This window comes from Triticum urartu, chromosome 1A (genome assembly GCF_056163025.1).
Source record: "Triticum urartu cultivar PI428250 chromosome 1A, HENAU_Tu73, whole genome shotgun sequence".
Taxonomy (NCBI): Eukaryota; Viridiplantae; Streptophyta; class Magnoliopsida; order Poales; family Poaceae; genus Triticum; species Triticum urartu.
In genome coordinates, this window is record NC_141873.1 from 444,088,610 (window position 1) to 444,103,752 (window position 15,143).

Consider the following 15,143-nt stretch of genomic DNA (forward strand, 5'->3'; position numbering starts at 1 on the left):
GGTCTGCCAAACCGGACCGCCATCTTCATGGCCGGCACACAATCGGCGCCTCATTCATCTACCGCCGCAGCAATGCTCTCCGGTTCAACAACGGCCACACTAGCAGGGGCAGGAAGCTCGGCGCCACCTCCGGCCCAAGTCTTATCTGATTTGTTCGACGCTCTGGCAACATTGATGTCTGCGGAGGTAGACGCAGCAGCCAGGGATCAGCACGATGCGGAGATTGCAAAGGTGAAAGATCAGATAGCCCATGCCAAGGCGGACCTGGCAGCAGAGAACGCCAGGATGGCTACGGAGCGGGCCGAGTTGGAAGCACAGGCTTACCGGATTAGACTGGACCATAATGCTTCAGAGGAAGTCATGAGAAGAAGGTATCGATCACGTCTCCCGTCGGTTTATGAGCCGCAGAATCTTTTCAACACGCCAGGCGCAGGAGCTGGTAACCAGGCGGGGGCGCCGGGAGCAGGAGCGTCGGTTCAGCCGCGCATGACGGACCTGCCTCGCCAGAACAACATTGTACCATCAACGCTGCCCGGGCATTATTCCAACCCGTTGGACAACATTGTGGCCGCTGCGTCATGCCTGGCGGCCCTCCCAACCGACGGCGAGTCACCAGTGGCAGTGGAAGCACGCCGGGCCAGGGATCTCCTTCAGACAGCACTAAATCAACAGCAAGGATATTCACACAGCCGTGAGAGGATTCACTCCACTCCCCGCCCAAGCCGGAGTTATAGCAGACACGTGGAAGACGAACTGGCCGTGTCCAGTAGTGCACGCCGCCGAAATTTGCCACGAGGGAACAACCCGGCTGGGGGAGGTGCCAATGCACAAGATGTTGTGGATCATGGCCGCACACGTCGAGAGGCCGAGTTGACAGCTCGACACGAGGCACGACAGCATACTCCGGTTCACCCCACTGCCTCCATGGAGCTAGGGGCGATGTTCAGTTCCTTAGGGGTACCGTGCTTATCTCCTACTTTGCGTAATGTGCGACTACCCAAGGATTTCAAGGGACCTCGTAAGGTACCAAATTATACCGCTGATTTGCAGCCAGAGGCATGGGTGGAGAGCTATGAGATGGCAATGGAGATGTTAGATGTGGACGAGGCGGTGTGTGCTAAATATTTCACCATGATGTTGGAAGGAACAACTCGCACTTGGTTGAAGATCTTGCCGACCAACTCTATTGGATCATGGGCCGAATTGAAGCACCGGTTTATCCAGAACTTCAAGGATACGTGTAAGCAGCCAACGTCAATTGTAGATCTAGCCGCTTGTGTCCAAGAGGAAGGGGAGTCCACGACCCATTGGGTCAAAAGGGTCTCGGCGATTTTGCATTCGTCAAATCATATCAACGCAGACACCGCAGTGTTAACGTTAGAGGGTAATTGCGGTTTCAAACCGTTGAAACAGAATTTGGGAAGGCTCAAACGTCACTGCAACGACATGTCAACACTCATGGCTGCTTTGGTTAAATACGTCGATTCAGATAATACCAAGGATCCCGATTCAGAGGAGGACAAACCGGAGAAGGGTAAGAAGACCGGCAATGCCAAAGGCCAACAACACAATCCGGTAGGCCATGGAAACGCTGGTAAGTGCAAGGCCGACAGTGGTTTGGATTTTGTCGCAAATACCAACTCATAGGAGAATGGCCAACGCCGTAAAGGCAAGCAGCCCCAGAGGGGTGGAGGGCTAGGCAACAATTTGGAGTGTTTGTTAAATCAGCCCTGTCCAAAGCATGGATCAAAGGAGAAACCGGCATCACATCTCTGGAAATATTGTTATATCATGCGGGATTTCAAGAATTCCAATATATACCAATATGACAACGGCCCACCCGGCGGTTCAGGAGGAGGCTTCCACGGGCCGGGTTACGGAGGCGGTGGTTCCGGTTCAGGGTTTCCAGGCAATCAAACCGGACACGTCAATCAAGGACACCAAGGCAACCAGGGAGGTTACAACCATCAGGTGAGTCAACAGCAGCAGCAGCAGTCGGGTTATCAGAGCAATCCCAAACAGCTGAACAGCGGGCAATATCATGTCTTCACTACTAGTTTGTGCAAACGTGATCAGAAGCTTCACAAAAGGGTAGTCAACTCTATTGAACCGACAGTACCTCAGTATTTACACTGGTTGGAGCAACCTATTTTGTGGAGCAGAGAGGATCACCCGCCCCGGGTTGATAATCCAGGTCACTTGGCCTTGGTGGTAGCCCCTCAAGTTGGGGGATACAAGTTCACTAAAGTGCTCATGGATGGGGGAAGTAGTATCAATATTTTGTATTATGATACATTCCGCCGTATGGGGTTGACAGATAAGGATCTTAAACCGTCGAATACGGTATTTCATGGTGTGGTGCCTGGTAAGTCTGCATATCCTGTTGGTAAGATAGCTTTGGAGGTATGTTTTGGAGATGACTACGATTCAAGGTCAGAAACAGTGACATTTGAGGTGGTAAAGATCAAAAGTCCGTACCACGCTCTATTCGGGCGGCCGGTTTATGACAAGGCCATGTTATGTTTACCTGCAACTTAAAATGCCAGGTCATAAGGGGACTATCACAGTACATGGAAGTAGAAAGATTACTTTGGAGTGTGAAGAAGGCGATGCGGCTTATGCTGAGTCGGTTTGTGCCACGGAGGAGTTAACATTCTATAAGGTGCAAGTTGATTCGGCAGACATGACCTCCTTAAAAAAGCCAACCACGGAACATGATCCAGCATTGAAGTTCAAATCAGCTACAGACACTAAGATGGTTGACTTTGTCCCTGGCGATTCCTCCAAACAGTTCAACATCAGCGCTAACCTGGATCCCAAATAGGAAAGCGCGCTCATCGAGTTCATCCGTGAGAATCGGGACATCTTTGCATGGAAACCTTCTGACATGCCAGGTGTACCGAGAGAACTCACTGAGCACACACTCAACATTGATCCGAAATTCAAACCGGTCTGACAGTTCCTCCGCCGCTTCAATGAGGAAAGGCGCAAGGCTATAGGTGAAGAGGTCGCCCATTTGTTGGCTGCTGGGTTTATTGTTGAAGTTTTTCATCCAGAGTGGTTAGTCAATCCGGTGCTGGTTCTTAAGAAAAACGGCACTTGGCGCATGTGTGTGGACTATACAGATTTAAACAAGGCTTGCCCTGCAGACCCCTTTGCTCTCCCTCGCATTGATCAGATAGTTGATGCCACGGCGGGTTGTGACCGTTTGTGTTTTTTGGATGCTTACTCTGGTTATCATCAGATCAAAATGGCAGTTAAGGACCAGGAGAAGACAGCCTTTATAACTCCCTTTGGAGCCTTCTGCTATGTTTCCATGCCCTTTGGACTCAAGAGTGCCCAGGAAACTTACCAGCGATGTGTTCAAAATTGCCTTCATAAGCAAATTGGGCGCAATGTCCATGCGTATGTAGATGATATTGTGGTCAAATCCAGAAAGGAGGAGACGTTGATAGATGATCTACGGGAAACTTTTGACAATCTCCAGGTCTACAAGATGATGCTCAATCTGGAGAAGTGTGTTTTCGGTGTCCCGACAGGCAAGCTCTTAGGCTTTCTGGTTTCAAACGGAGGCATTGAGGCTAATCCGGAAAAGATTGCAGCGATTACGTCCTTGGCTAAACCGGCGTGTATTAACGATGTGCAACGTCTGGCCGGCCGGATTACAGCCTTGAGCCAGTTTATCAGCTGCCTTGGAGAGAAGGCCATTCCCTTATATCAGATGCTCAAGAAAACGGATAACTTTGTCTGGAGTGAAGCAGCTGATAAGGCGTTTGAAGATCTGAAGAAACGGCTCATGGAACTGCCCGTACTGGCAGCACCGATCGATAAAGAACCCTTATTATTATATGTGGCTGCTAATGCCCGGGCTGTCAGCGTAGCCATTGTGGTAGAGTGCAAAGAGCCTGGCAAAGAGTATCCGGTTCAACGACTGGTTTATTATATCAGTGAGGTGCTCATTGAGTCAAAGCAGAGGTATCCGCATTGGCAGAAACTGGTGTATGTGGTGTTTATGGCAAGCCGGAAGCTCAAACACTATTTTCAGGGCCATCCTACCATAGTAGTCAGTTCAGCTCCTCTGGGTGACATCATTCAAAACAGAGAGGCAACTGGCCGGATTGCCAAGTGGGCCATTGAGCTTGGACCCCACAGGCTCAGATATATACCTCGCACGGCGATCAAGTCCCAGGCACTCATAGATTTCATCAACGATTGGACGGAGTTACAGGAACCTGAGGAGAAACCAGATAATACATATTGGACTATTCATTTTGATGGGTCCAGACAACTAGAGGGTTCGGGGGCTGGAGTCATATTAACCTCCCCACGAGGTGATAAGTTTTGTTATGTCCTCCGTTTAATGTTCCCTTGTACTAACAATGCAGCTGAATATGAGGCTTTACTCCACGGTCTTCGGATGGCTAAAGAGATGAACTGGAGCCGGGTTAAGTGGTTCGGCGATTCAGATCTAGTGGCTCAGCAAGTGTCTGGCACTTGGGATTCTAAGGACCCACTCATGGCTGCATATCGGCGAGAGGTGGACACAGTGGCTGGTCACTTTAAAGGTTATCAGGTGGACCATATAGACCGGCGGAAGAATGAAGCGGCGGATGCTTTAAGTCATCTTGGTTCCCAACGTAAACCGGTTCCGCCCAATGTCTTGATGTGTTGCACAATCCGTCAGTCAAAATACCATCTGAAGAAGATTTGGCTGTTCCTGATCCAGAGGCTCAATTGGTGGCAGCTTTGCATGCCATACCAGATTGGACGATCCCATATCTGGATTACATGAACCAGGGCGAGTTACCAGTTGAGGAAACGTTGGCCCGACAGATAATCCGGCGTTCCAAGTCCATGACCATACTCAACGGGGAGTTACATCGTTACAGTGTTTCAGGAGCGATTCAACAATGCGTTTGTCCTCAAGAAGGTTGTGAGATTTTGCGAGAAATTCATGAAGGGGATTGCGGTCATCACGCCGGTTCAAAGTTGTTGGTTGCTAAAGCTTTTCACCACAGTTTTTACTGGTTGACGGCGCATGCTGATGCAGAAGATTTGGTCAAAAGATGTGATGGATGTCAAAAGTTTGCCCGCCATGCGCACGTTCTGGCTCAAGAGTTGCGGATGATTCCAATTATGTGGCCGTTTGCCACTTGGGGGCTGGACATGGTTGGACCCTTCAAGCGCTCCAAGGACAAGAAGACCCATCTGTTAGTAGCAGTTGATAAATTTACTAAATGGGTAGAGGCAGAGCCAGTCAGCAAGTGTGATGCAGCCATAGCGGTTCAATTCATCAAAAAGGTGATATTCCGGTTTGGCTTTCCACATAGCATTATAACAGATAATGGCACTAACTTGTCAAAAGGAGAGATGGAAGAATTCTGTCAACGTGAGCACATCCGGCTTGATCTAGCATCAGTGGCTCACCCCCAATCTAATGGTCAAGCGGAAAGGGCAAATCAAGAAATTCTGCGGGGTATCAAACCAAGGCTTATGGTTCCCTTAAAGCGGACGCCGGGTTGTTGGGTCGAGGAGCTACCTTCTGTGTTATGGAGCATCAACACCACACCCAATAGGTCTATGGGTTACACGCCTTTCTTCATGGTTTATGGAGCAGAGGCGGTTCTTCCTAGTGACATCCGTCACGATTCGCCCCGTGTGGGAGCTTATGTTGAAGCTGATAATGAGAAGGCACGTCAGGATTCTCTGGACCTGTTGGATGAAGAGCGGGATCTTGCAGCAGCGCGTTCGGCGATTTATCAACAACATCTTCGACGTTATCACAACCGCCGGGTTAAAACTAGAACCTTTCAAGAAGGTGATTTGGTGCTCCGGCTCATCCAAGATCAGACTGATGTGCATAAGTTATCCCCCCCTTGGGAAGGACCCTTTGTGGTCAGCAAAAATCTGCACAACGGATCCTACTACCTCATTGATGTTCGAGAGCATGAAGACTCACGTCAATCGGAGGAGGAGACAAAGCGGACATGGAACATAGCTCTCCTTCGGCCTTACTATACTTGAAGCCATAGGCTTTTTCACCTGTACATATTTATGACAGTGTATATACCATATAATAAACCGGAGCCTCCATTATAAGCGGGGTATCTGTTCTTTCTTATATCATATGTGTGCTTTTACAAGTTAACGGTCAAAGCGGAGTCTTTGTTAAACCGGATTTAGCAACTGCATAAAGATAAAGAAAATCACTAGGGGGCTTGGTCATGTTTGAACCACAGCTACACCTCTTGATAGGCTTTTCAGCCACACAAGGACAAATTTGTGGAGCCAAAGAGAGTATTGTGCACTGTACAAACTCAAACATAGGCACACGCTGAGCATCACTCACAAAGTTACTTGGGGGCTCTTTTTTGCAAAGCAACAAGGAGTTTGAAAGGACCCTCGTAATTGGCTATCAAGCCACGGCTTGGAAGCCTGGTGTATTCACCTAAAACCCCGGGTTAACCTGCCTTCATCAAGTAAGCCACTCCTATCCAGGTAATCCTGGCATGACCCATCGAACGTTTGACAAGTCAATCTTTTACAAGACCCTGAACTTGTCATAGTTAAAATGGTGATTGGTTAATTGGAGGCCCATCTTAAAAGGCTTTGTTAAATGGTTTAACTCAGAGGCCTGGCAGCCCATGAAAAGCCTCGATTTGGAGCCTGGCAGCTCGTAAAAAGCCTCACATATTTTCCTATTTGCATTTTGTTTGTTGACAATCATAAGTATTTTTTGATAAACCGGCATCCTTGATCCGGCTTGCTTTCCAACCATCAGCTGTTGGTTCATGATCAGTTATAAACCGGTGGTCACTGACCCGGTATGGTTTGACTAAATCACCAGTGTTATGAAGAAAATCCGGTAGGTATACCGGTCCGGTTTAATAGATAGACCGGCATTTTGAAGATGAGATTATCAAACGTATCGGGTTGGTGTTAAACACCTTTGCTGTATACACGTTTGCTCACTCAATGAGGTATGTTCTGTACATTATTTTTTGTACAAACATTTGATTATTCAGATCAAGTACTATATACTTCTTGGATATTATGACATGTTTAGCGGTAAACCGCTAGACACTTTTAAGTTTTTTGTACCCAGGAAGGCAAGTCATCATAGACTATGCATAAAATATATCCTGAAGGGCGGCACAGATTGCCACAAAGGGATATGAAGCATGCTCGATGGCATGGCAGATAAACAAAGTTTCAGCTATCCTATTACATGAAGCTTTAAAGCGGCTCAACAGTGCCATTGTTTTTCACAGTAGCCATATAAACCGGCGATCGGATCAGGACTCTTCATCACGACGGTTTGACGGTTGCGGATCAGTTGGTGCACGCACTTCTTCATCCCTCCCCAGCCGCTGGAAATCAGCCATTGACCAATCAATTCTGGTTAAAGCTCGGAATACTGCTTCTTCATGGATTAAATTAGAAGGGTTAATATCAGGGGCATAAGTATGCTTACGAATCGGAGGCACAAGTTCTTCGACTTCATGGATCTCGGCCGGCTGTCTTTTCCCTTCTGCATCATAAAACGGTTGAAAATGGGACAAATCGGTGTCTTCAGCTAATTTGCTGGCCGCTGGCCGCATCTGTTTGGTCAACCGCCGAAGATCATCATTGTCAAAGTTTGAGCTATCTTCTTTAACGCCTGGATACCCTTTAATGATATCCTCCGCTTCAAGATCTGGAATCCAGGCCTTGGCTCGAATAAGGGCAGTTAATGCTCCGGCTCTTGCAGCGGCTCTTTTCAACTCGGCAATACGCGCCGGTAACATGCTCAGCTTCTCAAGTGTTTCCTTAATCAATGTTGGTGCCGGTTTGTTATAAGCTGCTATACTAATGGCTCGCTGAGATCCAGAGTATAGCTACTCAACCAATGTGTATGCCGCTTTGAGCTTCATCCGCATATCTGCACCAAGATGAGTGATCCGAGTTCCTGCCAAAGATTTTTTCAACATCGTGGTCAGTTTTAAGATTCATTGACTGATGCAACATACATAAGAAGATACTTACCAAAGATAGCAGAGGTCATAGCGTTGATTTGGTGCTTCAAACCGGCTAGTTCTTCAGCCACCGGTTTCAGGGCTTCCTCGACATCTACGACTCTTTTGGTCAAATTGGCTTTTTCTGTTTCCCATGCAGCACGATCTTGATTGAAGGATTCTTTCAATTTTTCCATTCCGGCCAGGGCCCGGGTCAGCTCCTCTTTGGCTTTTGCAGCTTCGGCTTGTTGCGACTTCACATTTTCTTGCAAGTCAGAGTTTTTGGCATCTTTGCTTCTCAGTTCAGCCTGCAACATTGAAGGTATCTTCAACAAAACAACATATATATGCACTAACTATAAAGCATATAACAAGTTATCCACTTAATACTTGGGGGCTAATGCTTATTTTGCTCTCAAATACTACTGTCGGGGGTTGGGTGCGACATATGCCAAAGGATGGCTTATCATGGTGGGGGCGAGTAGAACGTCGCCAGTGCCTGGAAACGGGATGAGGCGTAGACATGCACGCCGGCGAATCTTACCCAGCTTTAGGGCTCTCCGGGGAGATAATACCCCTATTGCTGCTCTACGGGGTCTCCGCATGATCACTATGGCAAAGTGTTTACACGATTGCTCCTTGAGCTGTTTCCTGGAGGTAGGAGAGGGTAAGGCTAGCTCTCTCCCTCCTATATGATCTGGTCTAGAGCTAATGGATTCCAACCCTTTGCATGGGTGCCCTGGGGGGTTTATATAGGCCTACCCCCAGGGGTACAATGGTAATCCGGCTGGACGCGGGCCCAGCCGTTAGTGCCTCTGGCCTCCGTCTTCTCCGCCGACTACTGGGTCCCGTCGACTGGTGGGCCCCGCCGACTGGCTAGGTACGGAGCCGACAGGCCGCGTCCGCCGCGGGCGGGTCTTGCCGGCTGCTTGTTACTGTAGCTGTGCTTCTGATGACACGAGCTTGGTCATGGAGTCGTGGCAACAGCCCCGCCGCCTGGCGGGCGATCACTATTGCCACTCTCCGTCACATCTGATTAATGGCGCGTGGGCCTCGGGGAGGATCTGGCCGACTCTCGGGGGCCGACTGGTGGTGCACTTGCCGTCTCCTGGGGTCCCACTGGCTGGTGGGACCCGCCGCCCCAGGGTCGTACAGACAAGCCATCGTGGGCGCATGATTCGGTCCTTCGTTGCTGATGTCAGGGACGGCACGGCAACAGTGCCACGCCGCACAGAGATCTCCCCGGGTATGGCGTGCTGTGGCCATGCCTGCCCTTGGTAAGGGGCGGGAGCGGGCTTTACTGTAGCCACGCCCCGGTCCTGTCCCTCCCGATGAGGATATGGGGTTTGTTGGAGTCGCGCTCCGACTCCCCAAGGTCGGCTTCTTGGGAAGTCGGCAGTCAGGAGTCGGCTTATCCTGAAGTCGTTCCTGGGACTCGGCCGTGAGTGGCTAGTCGGTTGCCTTGCCGCCGACTTGTCTAAAGGCGGCTCCGTGTCCTGGGATCTTGAGGGGTGCAGCCTGCCCCGATGTCTTGAAAGGTTCTAGGGCTCGGGTTAGCCTACCCGTGGCCCATTACTCCGACAGTAGTCCCCGAAGCTGATGAGGCGCTGCGGACGATCAGCCGAGAAGCCTCAGCAGTTTCTCTTTCCGGGTGCTCGACACATGGTTCTTGCTTGATTTCCGCCGGGCCGACTAGAAGGAGTCGGACCCGCCCAACTCCGACTTGCACAGTATTTCGAACGTCATGGCGGGATCCAAGTAGCGTGCTGGCTAAGCTTCCAGGATGCCGCCCGTTCCGGGCCCGTCACGTGGCAACGCGCGGCCGGGCCAGTCTGCCAGCCTACGCGCGTGACGGGACAGGCCCGTAGGAGGGCCCCGCCATTACCGTGCCTCGGCGCTCGAGCGGATCCGCTATGGCCCGAGCGGACGATTGGGATTCTTGTGAAGTTACTGCGCGTAGTAACTTTGTCGTGGAAACATGGGGGTCGTGGGGTCGTGGGCGCAGTAAATCCCACGACCGCCCCTCGGCTTCGCAGCCCATGAGGCTATAAGTAGGGGGAGGAGGGGGGCGCGGCAGAGCACGCGCGCCCCTCCTTCCCACTACTCCTTGCTCTTCTCCTTCTTCTTCTTCCTCGCCCCGCCGTGCGCCCAAGCTTTGACGAACACCGCGGCGATCAGCTCACGATGAGTTCTTCTTCTGCCGCCGCGCCTCCCTCGGTGCGTTCCGGCACCTGGGACGGCTCAGAAGTTCACGACGACCACATCGAGTTCCTCCGCAAGACTCGTCGGCTCCCCGGCGAAGATTACATGCGGGTGCGTCTTGCGCCGAGGGGGGAGATTTCCCCAGCGCCGGAGGAGGGCGAGTGGGTCATCTTCCGCTCGCACTGCCTGCGCGGATTGGGGCTGCCGGCGAGCAGCTTCTTCCTCTCTTTTCTGGAGTTCTACGGCCTCCAGCCGCACCACCTCACATCCAACACGGTGGTGCCGCTGTCCGCTTTCGTGACCTTGTGCGAAGGCTTCCTCGGAGTCCTGCCCACCCTCGAGCTCTGGGGGGAGTTCTTCTACTCCAAGCTCGGCACCCAGGCTGCAGGCGTGCCGGCTCAATGCGGCGCGTTCATCGCCGGCGGAGATCAAGGGCCGACAACCCCTTCCCCACCATCAAGCTGATAAAGTTGGTGAAGATGTGGCAGCGATCGTACTTCTACGAGCGTCTTTGCGAGGGGCGATTGGGTCAACCTGCTGGCTTTCGAAGCCGGCCCGCCGGCTGGGAGACTGCCCAACTGGTCATACCGGGCCAAGTTGCTGACGCCTGCGGGAGCCGGTGCCGTCGCGTGACTCCGAGTGCTGGCGCAGTCGGAGGGCTTGACTGGTCCAGACCTGTTGGCCGCCTTCGTGGCGCGCCGAGTTCTCCCGCTCCAAGGTCGCCCCCACATGATATGCCAAAATGAGAGGGCACCGTGACCCGAGTCGGATGTGCACCAAGGACATGCCTCACGAGGAGGTGGCCTACATGGTCAACTACCTCTCGGACAGCAAGCTCCTGGAGAACTGGCGGTTTGGCAAGGAGCCGTACTCCCGCGCCAACCCCCCACCCACAGTGAGTTGCCTTTTCTTTCTTTCTTTGGATTGTCTTCTTTCTTGCCGAGTTTGTTTTGTGCGGCCTGACCAGTCGGCTTTGGTTAGAATCCCCTCCTCCATCCACCAGCCGGCACCACGGGGCAGGCCGGCGAGTTCCTTGCCGACCGGGCAGAGAGCGACGTCGATGACCCTGATCTGGGAGCGGCGGCTTTGGAAGATGACGCGGAGGGAGGAGGCAGCCCGCGGCTCGGGGCCAACCTAGAGGACTGGCCTGATGATGAGGAGGAGGTCGCCCCCCGCCATCGGCCAGGAGCCAGCCACCCCAGCGCGGGCTCTTCTGCCGCGCCGGGTGCTCCAAGCGACAGGAAGAAACGTAGGGCCGTGCCGACCTTGTTCGGCAGTCGGCCGAAGAAGCCCAAAGTTCGGCTGCGGCGACCCGGCGGGACGAGGCGGCTGCGAAGGCCATCCGCTTCCGTAAGGAAGTGAAGAAGCCACCACTGATCTCTGCGTGAGTATTCCGTCTCAACGCTTTATTCTTTCTTTGTGGCTTCGTCTGAGTCTTTTACTTGCTTCCCTTGCTTCAGGGCTCCCCTCACTCTTGAGAGGGTCGTCGCCGCCTCCGTCATGGGGTCAGCGGAGACGTCCGCCTCCTCTCGGCGGATTGACCCCGCCGCCGACCTCCGGGAGGCGATGGAGCGGAATGCGCAGGAGAAGCGCAACAAGGAAGAGGCCGCCCGCCTGGAGAAGGTGGAGGCCGATAAGGCAGAGGCCTCTGCCAAGAAGAAACTGGCCGAGGCTGAAGCCGTCGCCGCGACGAAGCGGCAGGCTAAGGAGGTCGCGCACCGCCAATCGGTGGTGTTCATCACCCCGCTGAACTCTGCGTTGCCGCCTCCGGAGTTCACGGGGTAGACTGGGGAAGCCGGCGGCAAGAACCCCATCCTGGAGAGGGAAGGCAGCGACTCCTCCACGCCGGACGTGATCGTTCCGCCGCCACCTCCACCGCCGTCTAGGGGCGCGCAAGGCAAATAGCCGGCGGACCCGCCGGTGCCGCCGACTGAAGATGAGGCCGTGGTGAGGCTACTCCTTCAAGTCGGCTCACCAACGCGCCACCGTCTTGAGAAGGCGACTTCGGCGCCACGCCCCCTGGAGACCGGCACCGCCAGCTCGGCGATCCCAGACGCCGAAGCGACGAGCGCCGCGCCCATTGGGTGGGTGCGAGGAGGCGGCACAGTGCCGCTGAACCAGGCGCTTCTGGACGTCCAGACGAAGCTGCGAGCTGAGGGCGACGCGATCCAGAATTGCACCAAGGCATACCTGGTGTCGCGAGCAGCCGTCCGGGTATGCTTTCTCTTTGGTCCTCTTTTTTTTCTTGTTTTTGTTCCTCTCTGTGGGGGCGCGCCAGCGCACCCACTGGGTGTAGTCCCCGAGTTTCAGGCCGGCTGCTGAGCAGGCAGCCCGGAACTCCAATTGGTGAGTTCCGGGTACTTACTTTTGTCTGAAATATTTTGTCGCAGGACTACCACAACCTCCGTGTTACTGCCTTCAACCGTAACGTTGAAGAGCTGGGCAAGCGGACCGCCAACTTGTCGGAGAGCCGAAGTGAGTCCTTTTCCTTCTTTGCGGGGGCGCACTGGCGCACCCGCGGGCTGTAGTCCCCGAGATTCGGGCCGACTGCTAAGCAGTCGGACCGGATCTCCCCGGCGACCTTCTTTACTGATGACTTAACGCCTTTTTTCTTCCTTCTCTTCAGAAGCCAACGCTGTTCTTCAACAGCAGCTGAGCGAAGCCAACTCCGCGTTGCGCACCAAGGGGGAGGAGTGCAACAAGCTCGCCACAGAGCACGATCTGCTGGCCACTCAATTGGCAGAGCATAGGGAGCTGCTTGCGAAGACGCAGAAGGAGGCGGAAGAGGCGGAAACCGCCCTCTTGGCCGAGTTCGCGAGTGAGCGCTCCTCCTGGACTGACAAAGAGGCAATGCTAGCCTCCAGCTTCCATGATATTGAAGACATTGTTGATGGTGAGTTTCTTTACTTTCTTTCTTTGAGCTGCCGATTATAAATCGTGCCGACTCCCGGTTTTTGACTTGTTTCTTCGTTTCTTCCGTCTTGGCAGACTTCTTCCCTGGGCACTCGCAGGCCGCCATCCAAGCCATCGAGGCTGACCGTGAAGGTCGGAGGGCGGAAGGTGCAGAGATCGCCGCCGACGCCCCCCGAACCCTTGATGAGCATATCCTGAGCATCGAGGCTCGCCTTCGGCCGACTCACCGGATGCTGCGCCGGCTTCAATGTGTCGGCACCCAGGCGATTGTTGCCCTGTGGCCGGACATGCAGGCTCCGCGCACCCCCAGTCGGACTGCCGACTGGCTGGAGGTCGTGGCTGGTTGTCTTGAAGCCTGGAAAGGTTCCTCGGCCCGAGCTGGAGCGCGCCGGGCCTTGGAGTTCGTCAAGGCGTGGTATCTGGGGCTAGACCTAGACCGGCTGGCCACACTCCGGTCAGAGGCCCAGCCGGAGCTGGCAGCTGCGGAAGACGCCCTCGTCAAGCGTGCTGCGGCGATCGCCGAGTACACCAACACCAGCATCTTCGTCCCCGAGCGGTCTGAAGACGGCGAGGAGGTACCGCCGGAGTGGTTTGGGATGAACCCAGACTACGGCAAGGACTCGGCGGAGGTGATCGGTTCCAGCGCCGAGGAGGAAGGCAAGGCGGAGGATGGAGGCGAGACGGAAGAACCAGAAGACGGAGCGGACGGCCAGCCTCAGCTCGACCGTGCCTCCAGCAACGAGCCGCGTGCGACTGAGCCGACTGCCACCGGGGGCGATCGAGCCGAGACTGCCCAGCCGGCCGCCCCAACGCCTGACGCTGCCATCTCCTCCGACCCTCCGAATTCGTTTGCCGCATCTTAGGCTGCCGCCTTATCTTTATTTTATCTGCTTTAGTAGTCTTTGGAGAACTTGTTAATTTGCACAATTCCACCCCGGGGTGTATTTTGAACTTCTGCTCGAAGATTCGGCCAAGGGCCTGTGCTATGTAAATATTTATCTGAATTCTATCTTTTCTTGCTCATTGCTCTTTTGGCTTTTCCTTGCTACCTTCCCTTAGTTGCCTGTCTTGCTAGTTGGACAGCCGCTCGGCGGACTGCCGTTGGATCAAATGCTTGGCTACTTTGGGAAGGCAAGTACTTAGCTGTTTTAGAGTTTTTTAGCAAGTTGAATAGAAGGCGGTGAGCCGACTGCTTAATAGTCGGTTTGCGAAAAGAAAAAAGGAAGGCTGGAAGCCGGCTTTAAGCTATGTTCTATGCTTTGAGTCCTTAGCCATTTTTCATGTGAACGCCCATTCTACCTTACTCCTGCCCACCGTACAGTCGCTCTGCGAGCTGCGGCTTCTGATAGGAGACGGCTTAGGCATCACACACTACTTGTCCGGCTGCAGGAAGCATTTCATAGTGCAAGGCGGCAAGTCCCCGGGCTGACCTGTCGAGCCCGGTGCCAAGCGGCAATCAAAGAGTAACATACTCGTAGGCATAACTTTTATCATATAGACAAAAGAGGGCAGTCCCCGAGCTCGTCTCGGGGGGCCCGAAGTCTTGGTACTTTAATACAAAAGGTAGCGTGGTACATACTGCATCAACTGTAAAATCTTCGGAGGAGATTTGCATTCCATGGCCGCTCTGTCTCTTTGCCGGAGTCGTCCCTCTTGCGTGCTCGGGGCTTCTGAGCATCAATCAGGTAGTAGGAGTCGTTGCCCAACACTTTGCTGATGATGAAAGGGCCTTCCCAAGGTGCCGACAGCTTGTGCTGGCCGGCTGTTCGCTGGATCAGCCGGAGCACAAGGTCGCCTTCTTGGAAAGATCTTGGCTTGACCTTCCCGTTGTAGTATCAGTGCAGGCTCTACTGGTAGATGCTGGACCGGCTGAGTGCCAACAGCCGGCCCTCTTCCAGCAGATCGACGCCGTCTTGACGTACTTCTTCTGCTTCCTCCTCAGTGTACATGGTGACTCGCAGGGAGTCGAACTCTATGTCCGTTGGGATGACGGCTTCGGCACCGTAGACGAGGAAGAAGGCGTGAAGCCGGTTG